Raw genomic sequence first — 26,680 nt, forward strand, 5'->3', positions numbered from 1 at the left:
AAAACAAAACAAAAAAACAAACAATACTGTGTTTCAAAACTGTCAAAGGCCTCTGAAGCCCCTGTCCGTAGGAACTGGGTGAAGAACACTGATCTCCTTTGAAGTGTCCACTTGATGGATCAGGAAACTGAGGCTCAGAATGCTTACATGACTTGTTTGGGGCTCAGGGCTAGCTGGAGGCAGAGCCAGGCCCCTCTAGAGCCCCAGGAGGGCACTACAGAGAGAAGGGGAGGCAGTGGGGGAGGCTGCAGGCCCCCCATACCCCATTTTCCGATAGCAGCTCCACTCTCTTCTGCTTTAAAAATTGGGCTGTCAGGGGAGCATCTGACAAGTTTCCCCTTCCAAAATAACATATGGAAAACCAGTCTCATATCACATTTCAAAGTATTTACACGTTACTGACCTTGGTTTTGATCCTCATTACGAAGCAGGCATTACTGCCTTGGCTCCGTGGGAGGTGCTTCTGTGGGACGACCAGCCAGGGTGCTGTTCCCCTGACCCCAAAGCAGCTGGCACACCTGGGCCTTTCTGTTCCTGTACTTCTGGGCCTCACATTTCTATCCTTTCCTTGTCTTTCTCTCTTTTTTAGAAAATGATTGATTATTTATTTATTTATTTATTTATGAGAGAGCAAGAGCATGCAGATAGTAAGGAGCAGAGAGGAGGGGAGAGGGTGGAGGTAAAAGAATCTCAAGTGGACACCACGCTGAGTTTGGAGCCATCTTGGGACTCAATCTCATGACCCTGAGATCAAGACCTGAACCAAAACCAGGAGTCGGATGCTTAACCAACCGAGTCACCCAGGAGGTCCTCTTTCCTTATATTTCAATCTCAGCTCATATGGAACGGATTATCCACTTACACCTCCTCCCTAATGACCAAGTAAAGAAGTGGCCACTAATTAGACGGGTCAGAGATTATGCCTGCTGGCACCTGCTCTTCCAGCGGACAGGATCACTAGCCCCAAAGGCTAGCACCACACCTATCAACTCTTCTCTCCCTGTGTCCAGAGATGGCAGCTTTCTGTTAGGTTTTCTGTCTTGGAGTAGGACACACACTCTGGGCAGTGTTCATCCAACCTCTAAGAGGGCCCAGCTACACGCACCCCTCCTGACCAAGCACTGACAGGGGCAGCCAGACCTTTCTCCTCCATGCAGCCCATCATGTAAGTGGCTGATAGAATCCAGCTCACAGCGGCCTTTTGCTACAAGCTGCCTTCCCCTTTCTAGACCTTACCACAGCTTCACACTGGGGCATCAGGGACCTACCCACCTATTAATAAAGTGGTTCAATCATCCTTCATTTAGAGAAGATTCCCATTACACCCATCCTCAGCCCATCTTTGAAAGAGTGCTTTAGGAAAATATCTGTTCATTCAACTGCCTCTACCCACCTGCCAACAAAGAAACGCTGCTATGTGAAAAGACTTTGCTTTGGGAAAATCTAGGTCCTCAACTAGCTATACTGTATGGCAGCCGCTAAGATCATCTTGCAATTAATCATGTTTTCTCCTATGACCTATATTCTATTAATAACACCCTAACGACTTAGCCCTAGTTCTTTCATTGACTGATTCAGTCCACAGATCTAAGGCTGGGGCACTGACTTAGAGGGTCTCACATCCCCCACCTGCCACCAGAGGGTAAGCATCATGATGCAGGATTTCACTGTCCCAGGGGCCGCATGGCTGTCCTGCCTCCAGCCTAGCTGAAGTGATTCTGCAGAAGAATGGCACAAGACAAACCCACTGCAGAGAAAGTACCGAGGAAAAGCCACAGTGCGTGGCCATTTCCCGCACAGCTGACCTGCCAGTATGGCAGGCTTTGACATGACCAGATGTACTGAAGTTGTAGACTAAGGGGAGCTCTCCATCACTGCGGGTGGGAGCGTACATAGGATCAGACATTTTGAGAGAGTGGGTGGCAATTTCTTGTAAAGAGGAAGAGAGGGTAACCTCAGTGACACACTTCACTTCCTCACTGACGGGTCTGGGATTCCCTGCTGAGTTCCCAGACCAATGTGGCCTTGCAAATTCTCACTCTGGCTGGAAGCACCAGGGATCTGCTTTGATGTGCCCACACACCAGGCATTGCTTTCAGTTAACCATCAACTCATTTACCCTCCTAACAGCCCTGAGAAGGGGGTCTGCTAGCATCCCCATTTTTAACCGACCAGCAAACTAAGGCACAGAGAGGTAACCTGCCCAAGATCCTGCAGCAAGTAGATAGCACAAATCCACTGGGATTTGAGCCCCGTGGGTCTGGCTCCAGGGCCACCACCAATGCCACTTCCCAAGCACAGCAGCTGAGAGAACGGGCTCAGCCTTGAAAGCCATCTGAGTCCACATTCAGATGTCCATTTCAGATGGCTCAAAGACTGCCTGCAAAAGGAAAGACAGAAGTGTCTAGAAGATAACACAGGAGCGTTATCTTCATGTTGGTGTAGGTGAAGGTTTCTCCTGCAGGGGTTCTAGGAGAGTAGTATTCTCCTCACCAAAAGAGTGAGACTCATTCACACAATCCTCTATCCCTTCCCTAGTCTGCCTCGTTCCAGAGTGGAATGTGGATGTGATACGTGGATCTGAGAGAGTCCTTCTTGTCCCCAGAACACTACTCTTCCAAAAGAGAAGGACTTGCTCTGGGTGCCCTGGCCCCTTTGGGGAAGGTGGGTGCAGCAGACATCTGTGGCCATGAGGGGGGCAAGAGAGTCAGAGCAGTGCTCTGCCCTCAGCCAAGCCATTGAATCACATATCATTTGACACAAATTCTTTTTTTTTTAAAAGATATTATTTATTTATTCATGAGAGAGAGAGAGAGACCTAGGCAGAGGGAGAAGCAGGTTCCCTGTGGGGAGCCTGATGTGGGACTTGATCCCAGGACCCTGGAATCACGACCTGAGCAGAAGACAGATGCTCAACCACTGAGCCACCCAGGCACCCCTGACACAATGTCATTTGTATTGAAATGACAACGCCACTTAGACTGGTACTTGCAGCCACATGCTCACCTAACTAAAACACCTTGCCGCAGCCAGGCTCTGACAGCCTTGTGCTGTGCCATCACCCTGGAGAGTGAGAACAGTCACTCACATGCATTTAAGGTGTCTCAAAAGGACTGGGCTCAGAGATGAACTTCAGGAATCAGAGATTTCCACTAGGCATGACTGATCACAGGCATCTAGAGAGGACTTGGTGTCTCAATTAATCCTCAGAGGACCTGAATTTCAAACAGCCTTCTTTATCCTGATGGACTTCTAAGAGCAGTGGGGGTGACTGTGATTCTAAGGGCCAAGCCCAGCCCACTGGCACAACAGCACTGTGCTCTGCTGGCCCCGGCTCATGGGCTAGGGAAATCTTGCCTAGCTTGTGGATCCTTTTTCCTCCTGTCACCAGCCATTTGCTGGATGTGCCAACAGTTAAGCCCCTTCCTGCACTCCATAAAAACAGCCCATCAATGTGGTTGACTGTCGGGTGCTTTTCCACAAAGCACTCCCTAGATCTCAGCTAATCAGATGGAAGATAGCACAGTGGTCAATCTACCAAAATAGGTCAAGCTTTATTTTTTAATCCTCTTATTCATAACATACTGAAAGGGGAGAATGAAAAAAAAAAAAACATTATTAGCAGCAAGAACATGTAGGGTTATTACTCAACCTATCTGTGCCTTAGTTTGCTTACCTTTAAAATGGGGATGATGATAATAGGGGTGTTGTGAGCACTGCAAAAATTACTCTGTGAACAGCAGAACCTATCCACGTGGTGAGTGTTCAATATAGGTGAGATAAAATTATTCTTATTGCTGGTGACATAGTGAATTTTTAAACTAGCCCGTGAAAGCTTTAAAACCCCCCCCTCTGCAGAGAAAGGCATGATTCTGATTCTGGCCACTTAGGGAAGGAAGGTAACCTGAAGGTCCAGGCCAGTGAGGAGAAGCTGGCTCCAGGACTCAGGGTCCTGTGGGCAGGAAATGGACCTACTACTGGGTGCTAGCTGCTCACCCAAAAGCCATTCTTCCCTTTCTTCTTCAGGTGCTCAATTAGTACTACGCGTCCTGACTTGCCTGGCAGCTGGGGGTGGCCAACAAGAGTAAGCAGAAGTTGTTGTGGGGCCTGAAGGAAACTTCCTCACCAGAGACTTGGAGCTGGATTACACTTCTGTGCCCATTCCCCCACCCTAATTCCCACCTGGTCTAGACTCATTGGCTTGACTCCAGGGATCATAGTGGACCATGATGCCACTTTAAGGATGAAAGCCTTCTGCTAGGGATGGTGAAGCAGAAAGATAGAAGGATCCTCTGGAGCTGTCATACTGGCCCTGGGCTGCCAACCTGCGGACATTTTACTCAGGATAGAAACCATCTTCCATGGAGTTTATACTGGTGTTATTTCTAGTCTCTGCTACGGGCAGCCAAGTGTACTTTCAAAAGATACTGTTGTCTTACACAGCAGATGGCCAATGGGACAGCCTCTATACCAGAGAAATCCCTCTAGAAGTCTGTTACCAAAGTGCCCTCAGGCTTTAGAGGACCCTTGATCTCTCCTCAAAACCAGGCAGAAAGCTAGATGTAGAATTTCCTACAGAACAGGGTTACCACCATTTTTGCCTTACAAGGAGGTAAAATAGGAATTATAAGAGATAGGGGAGCCTGGGTGGCTCAGCTGATTAAGCCTTTGGCTAGGGTCTGGGTGGCTAAGTCTGCCTTTGGCTAGGGTCGATCCCAGGGTCTTGGGATCAAGTCCCGTGTCGGGTTCCCTACTCAGGCAGGAAGTCTGCTCTTCCCCCAGTTCGTGCTCTGCTCTCTCTCACTCTCTCTCTAAAATAAATAAAACCTTAAAAGAATTATAGGAGGTCTACTGAGTCTTTTATTCAGGAATTATTAAGCATTACCATATGCTGGGCACTATGCGTGGTGTAGGGTGGGACACAGACCAAAGCAGGCACAGTTCCTATCCTTACAAACCTGAAGTCCAGAACGAAGGACAGAAATAAAGAGGCAAACAAATACATTTTTAAGCACAAATGATGAGAAGCACCATTCGGGAAACCAAGGTGAATTTTAGCCCAGAACTAAAGAGAAAGGAGAAGTCATTTGAAAAGTGGAAGTAAGAATACACCAGAATGTCCATCAACTGAAGAATAGATAAATGAAACGTGGCACCATCCACACAACGGAATATTATTCAACCATAAAAAGAATGAAGTACTGACTCATGCACGACGTGGATGAACACAGGAAACATTATGCTAAGTGAAAGAAGCCAGTCACAAAAGACTATGTATTATATGACTCTGTTTACATGAAATGTCCAGGAGAGGCAAATCCATAGACACAGAAAGTAGATTAGTGGTGGCCTGGGAGGAGGGGGAGGGACAGCTGATGAGTACAGTTTTTGGCAGGGGATTGGGTGGCAATGAGAACGTTCTGGAATTAGATACTAGTGAAGGCTGCACAACCTTGTGAATACACCAAAACCCACTGGATCGTGTACTTTAAGAGGGGTGAATTTCATGGCATGTGAATTATACCTCAATTAAAAGACACTCAAACGGCTACCCTGATTCAATGACTGTGTTGATAATAAAGTCTCTAGTGAAAGTTAAAAAACAACAAAATAACAAGTATCCCAGGAGATGGAGGAGAACTTGTGAGTCTGTTCAAGGGAACTCACAGGAGGCCTGTGTGACTAGATGGTTGAGGCCCAGGTCAGAGTGCTCCGGTATGGGGCAGACACTGACGGGGCTGGGGGGCCATGGTCAGACATATGCTTTCCATTCTAAGTATGATGGGGAGCAGGAATGTGTTTTCTGATCTACATTCCTGAAAGATCCCTCTGGTTGTTACAAAGAGACTGTTAAAAAGAAGCAGGGTAAACCATGAAGTGGTCACTGCCATGCCCAAGGAGAGTTGGTGGTTGCCGGGACGAGTGTGAGGGCAGAGGGATGGAAAGGAGGAGGCTGGGAGAGTTGTGAATTTAGAATCAAGGACACACAGGCCCTGCTGATGGGGTGGCCATGAGGGTGAGGCAGAGAAGGAAGACATGCAGATCTCCTGAGTTTTTCTTTCTTTTTTTAAAATGATTTTTTAAAAATATTTTATTTAGGGATCCCTGGGTGGCGCAGCGGTTTGGCGCCTGCCTTTGGCCCAGGGCACGATACTGGAGACCCGGGATCGAATCCCACGTCGGGCTCCCGGTGCATGGAGCCTGCTTCTCCCTCTCCCTGTGTCTCTGCCTCTCTCTCTCTCTCTGTGTGTGACTATCATAAAAAAAAAAATGTTTAAAAGATTTTATTTATTAATTAATGAGAGACAGAGAGAGAGAGAGAGAGAGTCAGAGACACAGGCAGAGGGAGAAGCAGGTTCCATGCAGGGAGCCTGATGTGGGACTCGATCCCGGGTCTCCAGGATCACGCCCTGGGCTGAAGGCGGCGCTAAACCACTGAGCCACCCAGGCGTCCCATCTCCTGAGTTTTTCCAGAGTGATTTTCTGCCAGATTCAGATTGTGCACAGAACAAGAGCAGTCACCAAACGCCTGTTAAATGAGCTGAATAAATGAACAAAATCACTGCCTGGCTTTTTGTGGGAGACACGTTTTTGTCCTTTCAATAAAGATATTAAATTCTCTCTCTCTTTTCCCACACACATATACATATAGGAACATATATGTATCCTTACCCTCAACATAATATCCTCACCCATACTTGTTTCTTTCCCATCCACTGGTAGAGAGTGGACCACTAGACACCCTCAACTACCCATCTGCTCAAACCAGAAACTTGAAGGTTGTCCTTTATATATATATACACACACCCTATGCAGGAATAAAAACTGCTAAGTCAGTAGCAATAAGGTCCTTCCATCTCGGAGGCGGGGCAGAGGAGATAAGCCAGCAAGAAGTGAGCTCTTACTTCTGATGAACAGCCTGTAGGAGAGGACAGAGGCAGGAAGTGTCCTCTGTCTTGTTAGCGAGGGTGGGCAGGGGTAAGGGATAGGGTCAAGAGGGGGAGAAAGCACTGTGAACACAAATGGTCTAGTCAGGGCAGGAAGCCTCAATTTGGCCCTTCTAGCTTTCCCTGCCACTATAAGTGAAGCCCAGCAGAAGACAAGTTATAACCCAAACGGGTCACCAGCCCCAACCCACTGCCAACCACATCCATTCTGAGGGACATACCAGAATTCTGGAAGAATGCATCCTCACCCTGGAACTAGAAGTAGGAAAGGGGAAGGCATGCAGAGTCCCGCAGAGAACATCTCCATGGTCACCACGATCACAGACCACAGCACACACAGTGGCCCTGGAGGGGTGCGATGCAATGGTCTGGTGGGAGTGTGCCCACCTAGAAACTTCCTTCCAGTTCTACTCTCCCCAGCAACCGGGCTTATCTGGTTTAAGAGGAGGGCATGAGAAACATTTCACTGGGTGGTTCTTGGGTGGTGGGCTATGTTGTGGACGTAAGGAAGACTGTTGCCTGTACTGCCTGCCCCACAGCCAGGGACCCGATGCCTCGACTCTAGCATTTCTATAATTCTCCCGTGTTATTCTTATGAGAGGCAGATATGAACACTTCAAACAGCTGACCAAACTCTTCATATTTCATTCTAGGAGACTGGGAAGGAGGTCTAAGTGCTTGTCATGGTCAGTTCCAAGTACTCATGAGGCACCCACCTTAGCCTCTCCTGGTCTGACAGAGGTCCAGGTGAGGTTCACCAGCCCCCCACCTGCAGGCTGGAGCACCCTCCCAACAAGTCTCTAATGTTGACCAACATACAAAGTCTGATTTGACCACAGTTAAGGACACTGCAGCACCTTTTACACAGAATGCTGAGCTAAGCAGGCCATGTGGCATGGAAGAGAATGGAGGTACGGCACCATCGCTCAAACACAACACAGACACGTCAACTTTTGTCACTGTATTTTCCATAAATGCGATCATATCATCTTACTTCTCTGAATCTTACTTTCCTTTAAATATATCACAATAGTGCCTCCAAATTGACTAGTAGTGCTTTTAGCAGTTGATATTCCATGGCATGGATGTGCTATGTTTCACTCAATCATTCCCTGAAAAATGGGTATTTATCTTATTTACAGGGTTTTGTTTGCTTATTTGCCACTGCAAACCATTCTGTTATAAACATCTTTTGGTACTGGGGCCACTTCTTTCCGTAGGGTAGATTCTTTTTTTGTAAAGATTTTATTTCTTTATGAGGGACAGAGAGAGGCAGAGACACAGGCAGAGGGAGAAGCAGGCTCCCTGTGGGAAGCCTGAGGCGGGACTTGATCCCAGAACCCCAGGATCACTCCCTGAGCCGAAGGCAGACACTCAATCACTGAGCCACCCAGGTGTCCCTATAGGGTAGATTCTCAGGAGTGGGAGTGTTGCACTGAAGACTCTTTATGGAGTATTATATAGTCATCTTATGGGATGGGTTCCAAGATCAAGGTGTAGAACTAAATGTATAGTATGCACTTGTTTTCGTATGGAGTATCTCTAAATACATACCTGAAATGGGTGTCCTCATGGGAGGGGAACTAGGTTACAGTGGATGGGATGGGGGAGGGGGAACCACTAACATATCTTTTTGGGTGCCACTTGAATGTTTTATCACGTGCATATATTACTCACTCAAAAAATAAATAAAAATTCTTTTTCAGGCTGCCTTCTAATGAGGTTGCAATGATTCACAGGTTCTCCGGCAGCTTGGGAGAGTACTTAGCTGAGCTCATTAATGCCCTATATTTTTCTCCTTCAAGACTGTCCCTCTCTGCCCTCCCACCTCCCCCCCTTTTTTTTTGACCTAGTATGAGCTGAAACATGTCAGATTTTACCTTCCCGTGATCCACACAATTCCTCCTATTCTACAGCCCTTGGGCAGGCAAGGAAGCAGACTCACAGAGATGCTAATTTTGACAAGTCAGCATGGCCAGCCCCTCCCAATAGCATAAGAGAGAGAAGCCCAAGCCAGGGTGGGACCCAGACCCCCAGGACCTGAGGGCACCAATGGCTCTCTCTCTTCAGATGCTTGCAGGTCACACTGTTTTAAACTCATGCTGACTGAGTTGCCCTCCCCTAACTGAGCGGCCTACAGTCCCCCAAATGCCCCAAGTCTCTCCGAAAGGGCAAAGGAGGCCGGCAGCAGCTGCTGCTGCCCGAGGGACCCACACTCTCAAGAACAAGGCCAGAGACAAGAAACAGGAGTGAATGGGACAAAGGACACAAAAGAATCAGGCTCATACAAATGAGAGGCCTTCTAATTCACTTCCTACAGGCCAGACATCCTCTCCGGCTGGCCCCCAACCAACGGCCTCGCCAGCCAATGCTTATTTAAGCCCCACCATGACTCTTGAGACAGGAGAACAAAACTGACTGCAGAGAGCAAGGGCCCCCGCATAGGGCAGCAACTCCAACATAAGCACCTGCTGCTCCATTGCTGATGGAAGCTCCAGACTAACCTGCAGAGGGGAAGGGATGGGAGGAAAAAGCAGCTCTGGGGAAGGTGGGGGATGGGGGGCATGAAAAAGCATCTCAAGACAGGCAGCTGGTCCACTCGATGCAAGCAGTAGATTCAGGTCGTGTGCTCCCCGTTCTGCAGCCTACACTCGGGCCTGAGCTGGGCTTGGCTCAGGGGAGGCCCCTGCCTTTGCTTCAGCGGTTCCCTCTGCCTGGGATGCCCTTGTCCCTGATCCTTGAGGGCCAGCTCAGCAAGGATGTGTGCATGTGGGTGTTGGCTCTGTGAGTGAGGAAAATGGGAGACAACCTGAGCGGCCACCAGCAGGAATGAGTGACAAAGTATGATGCAGACACACAATGGAATCTTACGTTTCTTTCTCCCTCATCCTCCATGGCAAGTTCATTGGCAGGTTCTGTTGCCACTGTCTCCAAAATATATCCTGAATCCAGTTCTTTTCTCCTCTTTCCTAGGCCAAGTTACCACCCTCACAACTCCATCAGACTCCCTGCTGGTGTCCCAGAGTCCACTCTTGCCTTCCTAGATTCTAATCTCCACACATAGCCAGAGCAATCAAATTAAATAGACTATATCACATTGCTTTCCTGCTTAAAAATTCCTCAAACTTCATCTCCTTCCATTTTACCCATCCCATTGCTCAAATGCTCCCATCACACTGGCCCCCTTTCCCTCCAAAGCTTACCCTATCCCAGGGCCTTTGCACATTTTGCTCTAGCTATTTTCAACTTCTTCCTGCCAGTCAGGTCTTCCTGTGACTGTGTACAGGAGTAAGCATGAAATCTAACTACATGCAATGACATGGATGTCTCATGGATGTAATATGGACTAGAAAGGCCAGACACAGGGAAGCATTTACATAAACTCCAAAGTCAGGTGTCAAGAGACATTAAGAGACTGGTTTTGCTTGGAAGGGAGGAGTGACTGGGAGAGAACAGGAAAAGGACTTCTGGAGGCTAGAAGTATTGCTCTTAGAGCTGATTACATGAGTGTGTTCAGTTTGTGAAAGTTCATCTAACTACGTATTTTTAGCAAGTGCTCTTGCTTTTATATATACATACACACACACACACACACATACATAGATACATACATATACACAATGGTTTAATAAAATGTTTAAGGAATTAAAACATTTTTGGCTGTATAATCTTTGTAAATCATAATCTTTCTTATGATTTGGGAATTTCCCACCTAGAAGCCACAGTAGAAGGCTGGGCCTATCTCCCATTATCAAATATTACCAAGGCCAGGGACTGGCTCTCACAGCCTCCCCCACAGCTAGTCCAGGGGTGCAAATCTGTGTTCTCAGCAGATGCACCCTCCCTCCTTGGCTTAAATCAGCCTGGAGAATCAGGGCTCATTTACCTTGGTGTTGGGAGCCCAGAGCCATGGCTTGGCACGAGAGGAGCTCATTGAGGCTTGAGGAGCAGAAACATGAACTCCCCACATCTATTTCCTTTCCCAGCACAATAGTACATGATTGGACCATTCTGTACGTGGGAGCCCATTATTCTTTCAAGAAAGGTTTACTGAGTGCCCATTCAGTGCCAGGCACTGTTCTAGGCACTAGGGATCCAAGTGAACAGAACCCTGGAGCTGATGATTCTAGTGGGGAAGATGAACAATAAAATAAGTAAAAGAGGGGCACCTGGGTGGCTCAGTCGGTTGAGCGTCTGCCTTTGGCTCAGGTCATGATCTCAGAGTCCTGGGAATGAGCCCTGCATCAGCTCTTTACTCAGCAGGGAGCCTGCTTCTCCTTCTCCCTCTACCCCCTTCCCCCCACCGCTCTGGCTCATGCATGTGTACCCGCAAGCTTAAATACATACATATATAATCTTTAAAAAATAAGTAAAAGATAGGTTAGAAAAGTGGCACAGAGAAAAACAGAAAAGGGAGATGAGGACCTCCCTAAGGAGGCAACATATGGACAAAGGCTTTTAGGATGTTCGGGGGGATATGGGTATGAGAGAAGAGCTTTTCTGGTAGCAGGAAGAGCCAGTGCAAGGGCCCTGAGGCAGGCACACAGCTGGGTGTCTGTGGAGCACTGAGGAGGCCCAGGTGCCTGGAGCAGGGCAAGTGAGGGAACAGAAGGTAGAGATGAAGCCACAGGTAACGGGCACAGATCATGTGGGGCCTGGTTGGCCATGGTGAGGACTTCAGCTTTTACTCTGAGTAAGATGGAGCCACTTGGGAGGGCTCTCAAGGGAGGATCAGACTTGACTAGGTGATAACAGAGTTCCTCTGGCCGCTATCCAACTCTCTCCCCTGCCCAAGATGGAAACCAGTCCCAAGGAGAAAGAGAAGTTTGGTCATTTGTGTGGCAAATGTCTACGCGAAATAAACCAGCAAAAGCTCTCCACCCACTTCCTCCCACCTGTCAAGGCTTTGTGCTGCTCAGCAGGGCTTTGCAACATGATGAACAATCCACATCACATTAGAGGAAACCAGACCCTCCTCCTCTGGTCACCGGGAGAATCTCAAAAGCGGATGTAGAAGCAGCAAGGCCACGTGGCCAGTGGAACACCATCTCCACAGCCAGCGAGAGCTACCATCAAGCCCCCCACCCCGCTTCTCGGCACCTGTGTGCCCCATTCCTCACGGGGCTTGAGTCCCAGGCTTCCTTATCAGTCCACAGGGGAACAAGAGAGGGAGTAATTTCTACCCTCAATAGGGCTGTTGGGAGGATTAAATTAGTGAACAAGTATCAAGTGATTGGCAAAGTGCCTGGCAAAGAGGGAGGCCTAAAAGCTGTTAGCAAAGCTGTCCTGGTAACTGAAATACGGAATGAAGTCTGAGGTGGCCATTGGGCAAACTGGACTCTTATTTTATTTTTTTAAGATTTATTTATTTATTTATTTATGATAGAGAGGGAGAGAGAGGCAGAGACACAGGCAGAGGGAGAAGCAGGCTCCATGCCAGGAGCTCGACGCAGGACTCGATCCCGGGACTCCAGGATCACGCTCTGGGCCAAAGGTAGGTGCCAAACCGCTGAGCCACCCAGGGATCCCCTGGATTCTGATATTAAGCACGGGGCTGAAGTACAGGGTCCTCCTGAGGATGGAGGCCTTCAGAATGGAAGTTTCTTTCTCCCTCTGCCTATTCTCTGGGGAATAACTGCCCAGAACAAGCACTGTCCAAGCTATCTGTGCAGGCTTCTCCATGCTCCACGAGCAGAAGCCTCAGCAGAAGAGACCCTGGCCCATACCCACCTCTCTCAAGGAAGTGTTAGTAAGTGGAGAAGTATAAAAGACAGCATAGATGGTGGTACAGGGCAATTCTTGCCTCTTCTCCAGTCAGAACAGTGGTGAGCTCCACTTTGTTCCAGGCAAGGAGGGCCAGGCCTCTGGAGGCTTCGGGCCCACATCCATAACAAGAGGAAAATCATTCAGGCTTGTTCACATTCATTCAGCACAGAGCTACAAGGAGCCAGACGCTGTTCTAGATGCTGAAATGATAGCCAGTGATAAAAAAAAAAAGATCTCTGTGCTCAGAGCTCACATGCTCAGGAGAATGGTACAAAAAACAAATGAACATATAAGGTCAGATGGTAAGTACTGTAAAGAAAAATATAGCAGGGGACAGAAGACGACAGGAGGGACTGTTTCAGACAGGGTGTTCAGCAAGGCCTGCTGGAGGCAGTGTCTCAGCCATTCAAGCAGAGACTTGAATAAAGTAACGAAATTATATGTGCGTGCATACGTGTATGTAATTTTGGATACGTCTGTCTGTATATAAAGTACATACACACCCAGAGCGGGGACCACAGTGCCTGCTATGGAAACCTAAAGTGATCAAGTTTGATCGTTAAGAGTGCTGTAGGGCTGAATGGGATTGGCATCTTCATAAAACCTACACTCTTCCCTCAGATTCCAATATGAGAATTACTAGTAAAAGGTGTTCCTTTTTCTTTCCTCTTTCATGCTTGATAACGACAAGAAGGCGCTCCCTATTAGGACTTATTCCCTGTTGTCCCAGCAGCACCCCACAGTACAGGCACCCTAATCCATCCAGTCCCCCAAGGATGGGCATGGAGGGCGGCTGCCATCTTTGCTCTGACATACAGTGCTGTCATGAACCCCACGGACACAGATGACTTCCCTCCCTTGGGAATACCTGTAGACAAAAATTCCTAGACACGGACCTGCTGGGGCAAAGCAAAGGTGTGAGCAAGGCTCACAATGACAGATCCTGCCAAAGTCCCCTCCAAAGTGAGGGTTTCATCTTCTCTCCCGGCAACACTGGACAAATCTTATCCACCAGGTCAATCAAGTATCTTTTCCTACATCTGAAAGGCACCTATTTCTACAGATGCTGCCCATGGCAGTGTGGCGAACATGTCATCTCCCTGGCCAGTGTTCCAAAGCCTCCTACCTTTCCTGCCCTTTCTCTCCTTCCCTCCACATGCAGTAGAAGGGAAAAGGATTGTGCTTGCATCAGCAGCACATATACCCCCCCCCCCCAAAAAAAAAAAAAAGAGAGAGAAGGAAAAGGACTAGAGCCCAACATCCTGTCACTATGTTCACTACATGCCTTGGCCTTGTGAAGGCGGGATGAGAGCAATGCTGGCCTCAGAAGGCTGCCGTTAAGATTCAATGAAATGACACAGGTAAGGGACTTAGAATAATGGCTGGTACTCACTGCTTGATATACTTACTGTCATTATTAAGTTTGTTAAGTGGGAATCATCACTTAAAAGCTTTGCATGTAAAAAGCACTTAGTAGTATGCCTATTATGAAGTAGCTACTGTTTTTTATTATATTATTATAATTTTGTCTATTTCCTCGGCAAGAGTCAGTGAAGTGTGTATCTGGTGGAAGGGGTCACACCCTTAACAAAATGGATGCAGTGCCTGCCTTTATGGAGCTGATACCATGGAGAGGATGACAGGCCCCAAATATACCAACTGGGGAGTTCCGGGAAGAAGGGCAGTGCACAGTCAGGGAAGTGATGTTTAAGGAGAGCTCTGAAAGAAGAGTCAGCATGGGCAGGTCAGAATTGGGTGGGGAGGGGGTTGCGGGGGGGGGGGGGGGTGGGGTGGGGGGGAGGGGGGGAACAGGGAGAAGAGGAAGCACTCCTGGGGGCAGGGAACAAGTGCCACGAGCTGAGGAACTGAAAGCTGGCCAGGTGGCTGGAAGGCAGATGCAGAGAGATGTGCAGGATAAGGCCGGGGCAGGCACCAGGCAGGGGCTGTGGCCTGGTGGGTTGGCCTTTCCATAGGGTGCTGCTTCAGAAACATGGACACTGCATGGGACACACCTCATGCTCCAGTGGCCTAGGACTGAAATGACATTTTAGTGTCCCTACGGCCCAATCACCATCCTCAGGGTCTTGCTTAGATGACTCCCAGCTTAGAGGTCCTGGGAAGAGGACAGAGTAAGTACCCAGGAGAGGACAGGGTGAGCAATGACCCCATCCCTGCCTACAGCCGATCACCCCAGGGAGAGCACCTGCTTCAGCTGGGCCTGTCCTGGGAACCCCTTCCTGGTCCTGATGAATGAGCCAAGGGAGCCACAGGGAGGGATCTTCTCTTTCTGGGGTTGTGGTGGGCTTGGGCCTAGAGAACACAGGGCCGTTCTCTTTGGGAGCGTGTGCAGGTGGACAACTTGGGCTGTGGACGGCCAGCTTTCCCACCCGGTGGGAGGAAAGGCAGAGAGAGACACTAATATAAGGGAGTGGAATACAGCAGACACGAGGGGGGGGGGGGTGGGAGCCGTGAGGAAAGAATCCTGACAGTGGCATTCGTGTTCCGCTCCCATCCTCGGGCTGGTGCTGCCCAGCCCAGCCCTCCCTCCTGTTCAGCCCATCCTCGGAGCTTCTGGGCGGGGACAGCCGGCTCGGTGAGCCCACCCTGGCCAGTGATTGGGTCAGGGGAGGTCACGTGACCCGCGCTAGCCCAATGAGCGCGCAGCTCTGACGCCCTACATAAAGGTGGGGGGCAGATTCCTCCCCCCCCCCCACCCCCAACAGGCAGTCTTAAACCTGGACCAGTGCTGACAGCCGGTCTGCAGCCTCCAGGGCAGCCAGGTTTGAGGATGACCCTTATCGGAGAGAGGGATGGAGGGACAGAAAGTGGGTCACTGGTGATGGCCCTGAGCTCCCGGCCCAACCGGCCCAGAAGCTGACCCCACCGCTGGGCTTTCCAGTTGCCTGAGCCGATCCTTCCCTGAGGGCTGATGGTGTTTCTGTTACTTGCGACCAAGTAACTGCCTAGTACACAGTCCTTCCTGAGGCTTTGCTTTCGTTCTTCTGGGCCATCCAGCACCCTCTGGTTACATTCTTTTTCACCTGTAGCCTTCAGGCAATTTGGCCAATGACTTGAACTTGCCCCTGCCACAGTTTCCCCAGCTGTTAAATGGGGATAAGAATGATAAACACTTCACTAGGTTGTTAAGAGGATTAAAATGATATAAAGAATACCTCGTGCATTGTAAATTCTCAGCACATTACCAATTATTATTCTAAAGCACTGAAGGGTAACTGAAAGGTCTCAATCTCAGTAAGCAATTAGCTGCACCCCTCCCCTATCTTGTTTGCTGTTTCTTTGTTCAGGTCAGCAAGTTCTTTCTTTGCAAACAGTCCCAAAGAAGAGCCAGCCCAGTTTCTGTCAGGAGGATGGCAAATCTAGCCTCAGTGGGGGATCGGAATGAAAGAGATTTGACGCAACTTCTCCGGGTTAGCTGGGTGGTGGAGGAAGCCCTCATGAGCTCATTTCTCCATCAAATACAATCTGAGGTCTAAAGTTTCAAAACACAGGCTGGGGCACGCTGGCACCGTCCCACAAGAGGACAAAGAAAAGAGAAAAGAGCCTGGATGGAAGAGAAGCCGCGACACGGCAGGTTCCACAACTAACTCTGTCGGGAGGAGGCTCCCGGGCTGGCTTCCAGCCACATCCGCTCTCTGCACAGCTACGAGGCTGCAGGAAGAAGGGACCCCAGCACGTCTGTATTTACAGCTGGGAACTGGCACAGGCACGGGAAACTCGGAAATAAATTCAGTCAGGAAGTGAGAACTGGAAGATGCTTCCATAGCAACGCCCATCTGGAGCTCCCTGCCCGCAGCTGGAAACATTCAGAAGCGAGGCTTATCTAGAGATGTCCACCAAATTCACTTTTTCCATTTGCACCCGGAGTATGTTACTTGCACTTCACTTCCTTGGGGAGCCTCCGGGAAGCCCCTGTTCTATGGCTAAAAAAAAAAAAAAAAAAAAAAAAAATCCTGTCCTTCTGAACATTTGGAACACAGGGCTGTTCTTGTGTCTTCTCCCTCTCTCTCTGGAGAGACAGACTCTGCCTTGTGTCTGCCTTGCTCACTGGTACCTGGTCCAGAACAGGTCTCTAATCCATGTTTACTGAATAAATAAATCAAATGTTTTGTTCTCAATTTTGTTGCTATTCATAACTTCAGCTGACACGTAAGCACCCATATGTTCATGGCAGTGAACTGAGATGTGTGACACCTCATGAGGTACTTACTACTCTTATGTTGGTTGTAAAAATGAGGTTCCTTCTCAAGGTCAGAGTCACAAAAGTAACGAGTTCTTTCAACTCGAGAGAAGGATGCAAGGCAGTGTGAATACTATGAGCAGGGCTAGGCAGGTGGAGGGATGGATAATTAGTAATCGGCTTTGATACTAAGAACTTTTTGGGTAGAAATTTTATAGAGCTGGAAATATACCTCATCAAGGAAGTTCGGAACACAGGATTCTTGGGACACAAACATTAAACAGATGGCTGCATTCTGGGAGAATTCTATCCAACCTCCCCAGAAACCACAGCTCACACGATTCCCTATTTTTTTTTTTTTTTTTTAAGATTTTAAAGAGAGAGAGAGAGAGATGGGGAGGAGGAGAAGGGGAAGGGGCATAAGAAGAGGGAGAGAATCTCAAGCAGACTTTCTGCTCAGCGTGGAGCCCTATTCAGAGCTTGATCCCAGGACCCTGAGATCATGACCTGAACTGAAACCAAAAGATGGCCACCTAGCTGAGTTACCCAAGTGCCCTGTGATTCCTTAATTTTTAACATATTTTTTCTGTTTATGAAAGGAGTATATGTTTATGTATATATAAGCATATTGAAAAACTTGGAAAATAAAGAAATGTGCAAAAAAGAATATAGTTATCCATAATCTCCCCACCAAAGGATAAATCTCCCTACTGTAAAGATGTTGGTTTATTTCCTTCCAGTCTTTTTTTCTAGTGTGAGTGGTATGTGTAAGAGAAGTGGAGAGATTTTTTTCTCTTTGAAGTCTCCCATCAGCAGTCCTGGTGGCTCAGTGGTTTAGTGCTGCCTTTGGCCCAGGGTGTGATCCTGGAGACCCGGGATCGAGTCCCGCATCAGGCTCCCTGCATGGAGCCTGCTTCTCTCTCTGCCTGTCTCTGCCTCTCTCTGTGTCTCTCATGAATAAATAAATAAAATCTTAAAAAAAAAAAGTCTCCCACCTGCTTTAACTATGAGATTTTAAAACATCAAATGAAAAATAATATTTTTAAATGGCAGTTATACCTATCTCCCTAAACTACAGACTTGGGGAGGAAGGAGCCTTTGCTGTTCCTCTCTTCCAATTTCTGCTTCCACCTGAACCCTACTGCAGACCAGCAGTTCTCCATCCTAGCTGGGCCTGACCATGACAGTCACTGCCATGGTCAGGATTAAATTAGCTACTTTCATGGAAGAGGCCATTTAAAATATCTGACAAACTTTCTCTAATTTAATCCTTACAATCCTACAAGGCAGGTATCACCATGTTACAGATGAGGAAACTGAGACAAAAAAGGATAAGTGACTGGGGCACCTGGGTGGCTCAGTCTTAAGGTTAAGCATCTGTCTTTGGCTCAAGTCATGATCCTAGGGCCCTGGGATCAAGTCCCAGGTTGGGTTCCTTACTCAGCAGGGAATCTGCTTCTCCCTCTCCTTTTGCCCCTCCCCACTGCCTGTGTGCTCCCCGCTCTCTCTCTCTCAAATAGATAAAATCTTAAAAAAAAAAAAAAAGTTATGTGACTTCCCCCAAGGTCACCTGGCTGTTACGTGGTAATGATGGGATTTGAACCCAGGCCACATATGGCTCCAGATGTCCCCCTTTCCCTGGTCCACACTGCTCAAGACCTTGGCAACAATGACACCAACTATGAGCTTCAGGGCAAGGTTCCCAATGTCCCTATTGCCAAGTGTGTCATCATGATTATTCACACTTCTCTCCAGACTAATTTTGTTTCCTAAAGGAAATGAGAAATTGCTGAAATTCAGCATAAGTGAGACGGCCGGAAGCTATAGTTGACCACATCCACATGTGGGTCTCCTGTGGGGCTGCATAAGAAACATTCTTAAATGATGACCTTTCTTGAGAGTCCAGGGTCAGTTCCGGGGTCATTCACCCTCCAATGCTGAGACCCCACCCAGCACCAGATGGGATGTGAAGGCCCCTCCCTAACTTCCCAGTCGCCAGCGGGATGGAGAACAAATCTAGCTGGAAAACTCACAGCCTGAGTCAATCTGGAGAAGGGGCTGGGGGCAAAGCCTGTTTGGCAGGGCTGGGCAAGGCCTGCTCTTGTGTGTTCAGAGGCTTAGTGGGGCTAGAAACAATATCCAGTTACTGCGGAGGCTCAGCCAGTTCTGTTTTTTGCCACCAGCACACAGATCCTTGGGACAAAAGCAGCTCGTGACTCCCTCCACCCAGTGGCAGAACCACACCCGCCTGGGGCGGGGGTGGGAGGAGTGGGGGTGGTTTCCAGGAGTTAATCACTAGGGAGTCTGTCTCCCCTCCAGGGATGGAAGAGAAAACTTCTATTTCAGAAAAAGGTCACCGCATGTCCAGTTCAGATGAGAAACTGCTGCTCTGGGCCTGAAAGCCACTATCCTTCTAGTGGCTGAGCCCAAAGATCTCCCCACAAGGGGGTTCCATGGCGGGGGGTATGCACTTAGGGGGCTACAAGACTGTTTATCCAATGGGCCCTCCAACTACCTATGTGCAGCAGGAATTAAGTAGCTGTTTACCACTACTGAATTTTAGGCTCTATGTTTTGTGTGTGTGTGTGTGTGTGTGTGTGTCCGCACGCATGCACGAGCGCATGTGTGTTGAGAGACTTAGTGGGGCTGGGTTGGTTTTGTTAACATTCAAAGAAAAGGGTAGAGGGAAAGGTACAGTGAACTCCCATGTACTCCAACCCAGATTCAGTAATTTTCAAGATCTTGCCACACCAGCTTCTTCTATTCCTTATCTATTCCTCCCCTCTTCCTTCTTGCTGAAGTATATCCCAGACATCATGGCATTTTACATGTGTCAGTTAGCAACTCTGAAAAATATGGACATTTTCTTATGTGTCTTAACTGAGCAAGAGAAAAATGGATTTCTTTTTTCCCGAGAAATAAGACCCTCGAGAAGTAGTGACAAAGGAGTAGGGAGGAAATGGGTCATATTACCTTCTACCGATGGGAGTGATGGCTTTCTGGAGGGCCACCTGGCAATACAAACCCAAAAACGTTTAACAACCTCTGTGTGCCTTCTGACTCAGCTTTTCCATTCGTGAACTCATCCAATATATATATATTGGAGATATATATATATATATATATATATATATATATATATATATATTTGCTGATGTCTACCATGTAGCTGGCAGTGTCCTGAGCACTTTGCTCCCTGGTTCAGTTGTGAAAATGGATGCACAGAGAGGTAAAGCTGTTTGCCCAGGGTCACACCACTCTGATGTGCCAGAGCTGATATCCGAACCCGAGCCATCTCGCTTTAAGTGGCAATACCAGGTCCTGGGCAAAGTAGCATCTTAGGCCTTCCACATGGGAGGCCATTGCTCTATGTTCCAGGGAGCACTCTCTACCCACCCTGGTGAATGCTTATTATGTGCAATCTGCCCCAGACCCTATGTATGAGGTGGGGATGACCACAGTGGCCCCATTTTTCAGATTAGGAAACTAAAGTACAGAGGTTGAAGGCAGGTACCACCAGGTACGTGCTGGTGGACGGGTGTTGTGTGCCTAGCATCTCTACTTTATTGTTCAGGAGGTATGTCTCCACCATGCTGCTCCACCATCCTGGCAAGGCTGTGGTTCTCTGTGTTCATCCTTCACCCACCTTCAGACACCACAGACACCACCTTCAGGGATGGGAACGTGACCTACTGCTACAGACTGAATGTTTGTGTCCCCCACAAAACTTCTATGTGGGAAATTAATCTCCAATGTGATGGTATTATGATGTGGGACCTTCAGAAAGTGACTCGGTCAATCTCATTCATGCCCTTATAAAGGAGGTCCCAGAGAGCTCCCTTGCCCCTTCTGCCATGTGTGAGGACACAGCAGAAAGATAGTCATCCATGAACCCGGAGAAGCTGGCCCTGACCAGACAACAATTCTTTCGACATCTTGATCCTGGACTCCCCAGGTTCCAAGATACTGAGAAAGAGATTTTTAGGTTTATAAGCTACCCAATTTATGGTAAGTTTGTTAGAGCAGGCTGAATGGACTGAGACACCCAACCAGTCTTCCGTAGGGCTTGTATAAAGATGCTGAAGATGGGATCCCTGGGTGGTGCAGTGGTTTGACATCTGCCTTTGGCCCAGGGTGCGATCCTGGAGACCCAGGATCAAATCCCACATCGGGCTCCCGGTGCACGGATCCTGCTTCTCCCTCTGCCCGTGTCTCTGCCTCTCTCTCTCTCTCTCTCTCTGTGACTATCATAAATAAATAAAAATTAAAAAAAAAAAAGAAGATGCTGAAGACAAGAAATCCTCTTTCCTCTGAGTTTATAAATCAGGAGGATTTGCACTTTAACCCTCCCTGTCGGGACAGTGAAGCCAACTGGAGCAACAGAGAGAAACACAGACCCAGTGACATGTTTGAGCCTCCTACCGGGGCTCGGACTGAAGCTCCCCTCCTCCAGGCTTCTCAGTGACATAAGACGAATTCATCTTACATCCCAAAGAGCCTTGATTAGTCTACTCAGCATGCACTGTCCCACTGCCCGCTTTCATTCATTCTGGAGCCACCCTCCTCATGCAACTTCCCTTGTACCTGCCAGAAGTCCTACTTACCCTTCAAAGGCCAGCACAATAGCTGAGCGTGATTCTCTACACTCTTTTCTCTCCTCTCCAGCTCACTCCCCCCGACCGTGCCTGAGCAGGATCTCTGTCCTCTGTGTTGCCACAGCACTTGGTGCTCGCCTCTCTTTGCCCTGCATTGTGGCTGTCTGGGTGTCCCCTGCCAGGAAGGCAGTACTGGACAAGGGTTAATGCTGCAGGCTCCGCAGGAGGAAAGATGTGAGTTCACATCCTTGCTCTGCCACTACAAGACCTAGTAAAGCCATCTTCTTAGCTCTCTGATCCTTGATTTTCTTCATATACAGAGGGAGGTAGTAATAGTATCCCCCCGACAGCACTTAGTTGTGTAGCTTATGGTCACTCCTGACCCTTGTCACTTGCTGCTTCTAACTACAGAGACACCCACTTTCCCAGCCTCCCTCGTAACCAGGGGCAATCACTGGCTCCTTTATGGCCAATAAGAGATAAAGCGAGGTCTGCTGGGGTTAGGAATGTTTATGAGAACATGTTCCCTTTGGAAAGGAAAGACACAGGAAGAGAAAGCCTTTTCCCCTGCCACTCTCCCCTGCCGGGCATGCTGTGTGTAAGGATGTGACCATAAAGCTAGGGCAGCCATCCTATGACTACACAATGACCGACAATCGGGATGAAACGGATGCATACGAGGGCAGTGAGATAGAGAAAGCATCCAGTTCTCAAAGGTGTCACTGAGCCTCTATACTGACCATGCAGCTTGTTTCCTTCACACTCTGCAGTGAGAGAATTTGTAGTTTCCATCGCTTAGCCAAGAATCACTCGGCATCTTGTTACCTGCAGCCCAATGTGTCCCAACCAGCAGATCATCTCACAGAGTAAGGGGGGTTCAATGCCATCGGGCACGCTGAGTGCCTAGCATGTTGTTGGCACTCACTCAGTGTTGGTTAAAGATTGTTGACACTATCAAGGTTAGCGGCTTAAGGCCATTCCACAGTGTCTACACCCACTGCAGAGAGAGAAGGTGCCAGCATCAAATACTTGGCACGTTTTATCCCCTGCCCTGTCCCCTGACAGAAGGGATCACAGCTGCCAGAGCTGGTGCTCCACTCTGGGGTGGCCACAGCTGGTCTACAGGGGGGTGAAAGAGCAGAGCCTCGGAGATGGGCAAAGGGGGGGACCAACGGCTCAGCAACCTCTCCAGGGAGCTGCATGCAGCCTTTCCACTGCCAAACAAGGAGAGTAAAGCCCAGCTCAGCCCCGTTTTTTTCCTACCATCACGTGTCTCAGCTGCTAGGATCTATACGTACTGGTACCATTTTTGCCACGTCTATCCCCAGACCACCTGTACTCTTACTTACTTTGCATTTTTCTTTAACTGTATTCACTTTTATTTTGGCTTACATACCAGTGTTAGCCTCACCCAAAGCAGAAATAGCCACGGAGCACTGGATTTGATGTGCTATTGAAATTCTTTTCCTGTTACGCATTAAAATAAAAGTACAACTATTAAAGTGTTTATTCATACACCACCTCAAATTATCTAGTGGTATGATCTGACCTTGGGAAACCTGCCCCTGTGGCAGTAAGACATCATTCCTAGTCAGCATGCTCTTCCTACCCCCTTCCTCTGCACATTCTTTCATTTACGTTCTAGAAACACAAAAGCTTGAATGCCAGCTCTAAATAACCCTTCCAGAGGCTGAGATCTCTCCCCAACTCCCTCATCAGGGCTCTGCTCCCCTGGAACATATCCATGGTTTATACTTGCTACCTACATTGTCTTCTAGGAAGGGTTAATGATAACAGCAATAAAGCCAACATGAAACTTTCTCTGCGCTGGGTGCCACTTGAAGGGCTTTACATAGATTAACATGATCTTCAAATGGTACCAAGTGAAGCAGGTGGTATAACCCCCACTTCATAGATAAGGGAACTGAGGCTCAGATGGAATTAAGTCACTTGCTCAAGGTCCCATCATTCGGATGTGACACGCCAGGGTGAAATCCAGGTGACTGACTCTTTGCTACTCTGCTGTCCCTACAACAGCCAGCACGACCAAGCTCAGTGCTGACGAACACTGAGAGTGAGCGAGTCTGAGGAACTCACCTAAAGTCAAGTAGCTGGGGACACCTGGACACAGGTCTGCCAATTCTCATGCTCACTCTCACCCTGCAAAACTGCCCACGGAGCCTGCTTATAGCACAGCCTGAATGGAACCTTCCTTTACTCCTGGACATCATGGTACACCTCCATCCCCTGGCTTCCTCACTGTCCCCTCTGAGTTCACGTTACTCAGGTCTGAGAGGCCAACTCTCCTCTGAAGAGGAAAAGAGTCCTTGATACGCTCAGAGCCTCACGTCACCATCCCTCACGTCCAGAGGCGGGGCTGGCTGACCAAACAGTTTCTAAAAGTAGTTTTCTAAAACCAACCCATTCATGACATTATTCTGTGTGGAAGGTTTCTCCTCACCTGGCTGCTGGCCTCATCCCCACATTCTTAATGACCATCATCATGACAGTCAATGCTTATGGGGCTTACCAGGAGTGTCCGGCCATGTGCTAACGTGTGCTAGATGCTTCACAAGTACTGACTCACTGAATGCCGGCAGCATCCTTACAAGGAGGGGACTAATAGTATCTTTATTTTAGGATCAGGAAATGCAGCCGCATAGAGTCTAACTCCAGTGGCCCAAGGCCAATGAGCTGGGTGGGACTGGTGGTTCCAGAGGCCCTGCCTTATCCACTTGGTGACACTACCTCCCACAACATAATCTTTCCCGTGTACTGAGTACTCACGGGATGCCAAGTTCTGGACTAAACACTTTACATAAAATGACCTCAGTGAATTAACACCACCACTCCCATACACGTATACCTCGATGAAGTAGGTATTTTAAAAACAAAGCGCCTGAAGCCCAAGAGAGGTGAAGTCACCTGCCCAAGGTCACACAGCTATAGCCCAGGGTACAGCCAGGACACGGTTCCTAACTACAGTGTGACTCCACAGCCATTAGCTGTAAGGCTCCATAGCCTCAGACCCAAACTTGGCCCTAAATCTCCCTATTTGCAGCTAGGTCCTCAGAGAAATCAATCTCTAGCTCCCAGAAAACAGGGAAGACCATCCTCTCAGTAACAGGGTATCAGAGTATAGGACAGAGCTCAGCAGCTGCACTCCTCCTCGTAATACTGCTCTGCACAGTCCCCAGGAAGCTGCTAGTACCTCCCCCTTCTCAGCAATGAACCCACTGAACTCATGGGCAGGGGGGCTCCAGGAGCCAGGCCAGGTCTTTCCAGGGTAATGATAACTGACCAGAGACACTCTCTCCTCCTAGTCCTGCTGTTAGGTGTTTCTCTACGGCCTTAGCTCTGGGGGTGTGAGGAGGTACTTCTTCCTTGAAGGTGTCCCACTGGGACTCTTCGCCTTCCTGAACCAGCAGGGCTGCCTTCCTCTCTGGTCTCAGACAGATCAACCGGAGAGCAACCTTGGTCGTGTCCAAATGCCTGATGTGTTCACAGAGTGCGTAAAAGTGAAAACCCTAAAGACACGACAGCCCAGGTTCGAATCTCAGCTTTGCCATTTAGGATCTCAGATAAGTTATCTCCCCTCTCTGTGCCTCATCTGGAAAAGGGGGATAACAATATATCAAGGTTATAGCGTGGTTGTGGGAATTTAAAACACTTAGAATAGGGCCTGGCACTCAGAGCTATATAAATGTGTTAGTGTGCATGACCCAATAAAACATACTCCCGCTCCTCCTTCGGTGGGCAGAGATGTCCCTGGGCCTCTAAGACCCTGCAATCACCCACCAGCTACATATCAAAGGAGAGCAGACTCTCTTAAAAGACCTGCAGGCTTGCCAATGGCAAAGGGCACAGCAGCCTACATTTGGTGCAGGGTTCTTGGTTCCTGCTGACCAGTGGTGAGACAGCAGTAATTAGAGTCCACTTGCAATTATTTGGCTTGTTTGGCTGTGTGTATGTTTATTTTTCATTCCCACCCCCAATCAGAACAGAAAGTGCCAGGAAGGCAAGCTAGTGTTTCCAGACCCCCATGACTTAGCAAGAAATGGAATTCAATAAATGTTCCCTCCATGACCAGGGTCTTCTGTGAAGTGAATCCCACTCACCACCCCTACCCCTGCTCCCCCAGCACCGACTGTCTCAATTTGCTACTTTCCCCTCACATGCCAGGCCCAAGGCAGTGCCCACCACACAAGAGGCCCTAGAAGAGATATCCAGTGACTGAATGAGGTTCTCAGATCTATTTAACAAGAGCACCTACCACCTACCAGGCCTAAGAGACCAAAAAAGATGCCTCTCTCCCTGCTCCCAGGCAGCCAGTGATCTAGTCCATCTGGTCGCAGAGATCAAGATGTGGTATAAAATGACTCCGAAACACTCCAGGGTGGCTCAGCAGCCAAAAGAGAGGAGGGGCGAGGGGAGGGTCAGAAACAGGAGCCGAGGGGATCCCTGGGTGGCGCAGCGGTTTGGCGCCTGCCTTTGGCCCAGGGCGCGATCCTGGAGACCCGGGATCGAATCCCACATCGGGCTCCCGGTGCATGGAGCCTGCTTCTCCCTCTGCCTGTGTCTCTGCCTCTCTCTCTCTCACTGTGTGCCTATCATAAATAAAAATAAAAAAAAAAAAAAAAAAAAAAAGAAACAGGAGCCGACACCACTCCAGAATTCTGCAGAGTATACACTAGAGAAGGTGCCTCCCTGACCCTACCATACAGAACCCTAAGTAAACATATGAGCTCCCCTTGTGCAGACAACACCAGGCCAAACAAAAGGCCAGGTGGGTGGCCTACATGGTTGTCTTTCTAAGCAACATCAACAAACTCAGCAGTGAACCCCAAATCCTCTCTTCTTGAAGGCTGGCTCAATCAGGCCCATGCACCCCCACCTGGTGGGTGGAATTCCAAGGTGCAATCTGGATGTGCTGCACCAATAAGCAGTGATGTAACGAGTTAAACGCATCTTGAGTAGGAAGGCCTGGTATGGATCCTGACCCTACCCAAATGCTGCAGTGTTTGTACCTCTGTGGGCACAGCTGAGCTTGAGGGCTTTAGGCCACTGGTTCTCAGTGGGGGATGATTTGCCACCCCTACGCCAGAGAACATTTGCACAGTTTCGGTCATGACTGGGGGCGGGGTGCTGCTACTACGGGCATCTGGCGGTTTGTG

At 48.7% G+C, this 26,680-nt stretch overlaps 1 protein-coding gene across 7 annotated transcripts in view; it reads right to left on the minus strand.

Annotated features, from left to right (window-relative positions):
- Positions 1–26,680, minus strand: part of SIPA1L3 (signal induced proliferation associated 1 like 3) — a 235,445-nt gene that overhangs the window by 145,142 nt on the left and 63,623 nt on the right. The window contains exon 1 of one of the 7 annotated variants that reach the window (XM_077853535.1): positions 21,516–21,809. The exons of the other annotated variants lie outside the window; for them this stretch is intronic. The gene's annotated coding sequence lies outside the window, so the exon portion shown is untranslated. Of the gene's footprint in view, positions 1–21,515; positions 21,810–26,680 lie in introns of those variants that run through there. 7 annotated transcript variants of the gene reach the window in all.

Source organism: Canis aureus, chromosome 1, assembly GCF_053574225.1.
Source record: "Canis aureus isolate CA01 chromosome 1, VMU_Caureus_v.1.0, whole genome shotgun sequence".
NCBI classification, from domain to species: Eukaryota; Metazoa; Chordata; class Mammalia; order Carnivora; family Canidae; genus Canis; species Canis aureus.